Source organism: Bos indicus x Bos taurus, chromosome 7 (genome assembly GCF_003369695.1).
Source record: "Bos indicus x Bos taurus breed Angus x Brahman F1 hybrid chromosome 7, Bos_hybrid_MaternalHap_v2.0, whole genome shotgun sequence".
NCBI lineage: Eukaryota > Metazoa > Chordata > Mammalia > Artiodactyla > Bovidae > Bos > Bos indicus x Bos taurus.
The window spans coordinates 65,203,707-65,207,659 of NC_040082.1; positions in this window are offsets into that span (position 1 = coordinate 65,203,707).

Consider the following 3,953-nt stretch of genomic DNA (forward strand, 5'->3'; position numbering starts at 1 on the left):
ATGCTGTTTGCATGTGTTTTCTAATTAAGAAATGATTCCCAAATGCATCAGTGTTCCAACCAATGAGAAGGGGATGAGAAAGCAAGCCAGATGAGTAGCTCACAGATGGGGCTAATGTTCCCTGAAGGAGCCGGAGCAGCTGCAGAGGCCCCTGGAGGAACCTCAGATCCACTAGCTAACCCTTGTCCCCCTGTCCTTGCCAGGGAAGTCCTCAGGTTTTCTCTAGAGACATGGTGGGTGGGTGGGGGGTTACCATAGCAGGCTGGCTGCTGCTGCTGGCGGGGCTTGGAGGTGGGGGAGTATGAAGCACCAGGATGGGGTCCACTGTACTAATTACCTGAGGTAAATGAGGACATTTAGGACAGATATGAGTTTGCTTGTACAGGAGAAGGAAACTTACAGGCCTCTTAATGTCCCTTGGTGGAGCACAATAAACATTAACTTAATGAGCAAACAAAGGAAGTTCTGGCTGGAGGTAAAATCCAGCTCCAGGCAGAATGGGCAGACAGGTGGAGGGCCACCTCCCTGCCCTGGGCAGCTTCATGGTGCAGATAGCGGCTGACCGTCCCATTAGCAGGCCTTGCACTCATTCACTAAGCACCTAGCATGGGTCAGGGCCTGCAGGCTCAGTGATGCCTGGGAAGATAGGCTTCGGCCCTCAGGGAGCTCTTGGTCTAGTGCAATAGTTTCACATATATCACTACCGATGATCAGGGTCATGGAGGAAAAGAGCCCAGTCAGCTCCCCAGCGCCCTGAAGGACTCCTGCTACCCTCTGGCCAGACAGTCCATGCTGTTCGTACTGCTTGATGGATTTGGTTCCGGCCTCAGGCCTTTATTTAATTAATCCTCCATCTCCAGAAATCCTTCCAAGGAAGGTCAACAGAACACTCAGGGCCACCCTTTCCCCCTTTTCTGCCCTGTCTCCTCCAGGCAGTTTAATTTGAGCCAGCGGAGGTCTTCTGAGGTGGGGCTCCATGCCAGTCCTTGTGCCGGGCACAGAAGAGTCAGCCAGGAACATACAGAAACAGTTCCTTTTCTCCCAAAATTTACACTCTCATCTTTGTGCCAGGCACCACTCAGCATTTGATTATCTCCTGCCTTGGGCTGGTGACTGCTGATCTCATGCATTAGAGTTCCAATATATCTGGTGGTTCCTAGAGGCTGGGGCCTCACTGCTCACTTGGTGGTCTCCTACAGTGTGTCTGAGTATGAGGCCAGACTCAGAATGGGGGCTCCTGCTCAACTTGTTCTTGTTCCCTTGGGGGACTCATTATTTGCTCTAAAACCACAGTGATTTTATCACTAGCTCAACCACACCTAAGCTAAAGCTGTGTATGGCAGAGGGGGCTGGCTGCCCACCAAAACCCACCCTCCCACAGCCATTGCAAAGAGCAGTATCTGGAAAGCCCATCCAGGAACATTTTCCAGCTATATCCCCATTTCCCTACCCCTATTCCATGCACCTAAGCATGACTGTGTGACTAGCTTTTTTTTGTGACTAACAAAATAGATTCAAAATAGTAGAATGTGAATGGGAGAGAGAGATGTCGCTTCAAGGGTCAGATTCTTTGTCCTTTCATCAGCTGTATGAAGATGACCAAAGGCTGTAAGAGATGGTAGAGCCGCAGAAATAATGATCCTGGGGCCTTGAATCATGGTGTGGAGGATGCTGTTCACTTCCTGGACACTTGCTTGAAACTGACAGGCAAGTGAGACATAAACTCCTATTAAGGAAGCAACACCCCCACATATATTTAGGTCTGAAGAAGGAATTCATAGGGCCTGGACTCCATCTTAGGCTGTTCATGCTGATCATGCTCGGCCACCTTTCCAATGGACTCTGAACTCTGTGTTTAGTGCCTATGAAAACAACAGAAGGATAAGACCCCTCCAGACAGGTGAAGATCATATCTCGGTTACTCATCGCCTAAGAGAAAACATACACTAATCACCCCTTCCTCCAGACAGGCCATAAATTTTTCTGTATCTATCGGAGTATAACCTCAGGCTTATTGATTATTGGCTAATTGTTTGACTGTTTGAGCACATAGCATGAGCACATAGCACGTGAATGATGGGGTTATTGGGATTGTATTTTCCTTGGTTTATGTAAGTCTCAAGGAATTTGGAGTCGTGGGTTTGGACACGTACACATGGGGTATAAAAGATTTTCACAAATGCTGGTCGGGGTCCTTGGCTAAGAGGAGACTCTGCCTTGGGCGCGCCGGTGAAATAAACGGCACCCCACTATCTGCATTGTCCTTCTGAGTGAGTTTGTTTCCTGGAACGCGTGGCTACAACAGGTCTGCTTGCTGGGTGCCTGTCCTCCTCAGTCTGTACACTAGTATCAGACTCTCTGCTTCCAGCACCCCTCCCCCAGGCTCTGCTTCCTCAGTCACGTACTCATCTCCCTCAGCCTTTAGCTTATGAGGGAAAATTGTGCCTTTGGCTAGAGCAGGTCTCAGAAATCATGTTTGTCTTGTTTGTGTTGTTTTTAAACTTTGTATTATGAAAATATATATACGGAAAAGTAGAATGAACAGGATAATGGGCATGTATACTATGACATGTATTACAACAACACAGGGAACACTCTCGTGCCTGTCACCCGGATTGAACTACTGTTTACATCCTGTCGTATGTGCTTCATCTGCTTTTTACTTCTGAAGTATTTAAAAATAAATTACAGACATTATTACATTTTACCCATACTTATTTCAATATACGTCTCTGAAAAATAAGATACTACTGATACATAATCATAATTCCATTGTATTAATAGGGGTTCTCCAGAGAAACAGGAGAAACAGGATGTATGTAGGTACATAAAGAGTTATTGTAAGGAATTCACTCATGTGATTCTGGAGGCTGAGAAATCCTAAGACTGGTATTAATTGCTAGCAAGTTGGAGGCCCAGGAGAAGTTCCGTTTTGAAAGCCAGCGGCCTTGACACCCAGGAAGAACTGATGGTTTGTTCCAGTGTTCCAGCTCAAGCAGGCAGGCAGGAAGCGTGCCCTGTTACTCATGGGTCAGCCTGACAACCTTTTGGTTTTATTCAGGCCTTCGACTGGGCAGATGGGTCTCCCCACGTAAGAAAGGGCAGTGTGATTTACTCAGTCTACCTATTCATCCAAAAAACCCTCTCAGACACACAGAGAATAATGTTTGACCACATGTCTGAACACCCTGGGGCCCAGTCAAGTTGTCACATGAAATTAACCATCACAGTAATTATTGTACCTAACATATAATCCCTGACACAGTCTAGTACCTTATCTACATTCAAATTTCCCCAAATATGGCTTAAAGAATCGTCTCTTCAGACTAGTGTCTAATCAGAGGCCAAGCGTTGCATTTGGTTGTTGCCTATGACCTTCGAGAAGCCCAGGATTAGGGGTCCATGCCTGACTCCTCCAGGCTGGGAGGAGTGGGGGAACGTTTGGTTGTGGAATTGGGCTGTAGGTCTAAGAAGATAATTATTTATTACTGAGAACAAGCACAAGTGAAGCATCAAAATGCTCAGGGCTCCATCTCTGGTAATTTATGGGCTCCAGCCATCAGGCGCTTGTGTCTCTAAGTGCTTTACATCGTTAATTAGTTACACCTGGAAACTCCAGCAAGGGCGGGTCACCGTGGCCAGGGTTACCTCCAGCAGAGTGTGAGTGGCTGAGCCCACTCAAGGTCACCAAGCAGGTCTGGGCCCGATTGCGCATCTCTGCCCCAAGAAGAGTGTCCTGGACTCCTCTCCAAGGGTAGATGGTGAAGCCCAGCCAGACAGAAGGGCACCAACCAACCCAGAATTCCTAGGCCCAGAACACTGAGCCTTCTTCCCTGTAGGGAAATTGGCAGGACAGCAGCTGGGGCACCCAGGGTTCCCATAGCTTCCCATCAGGTCACAGGCAGGACACTGTAAACCAGACCAGGTTTTAAATGCCTTAAGGAAGCGTGGCC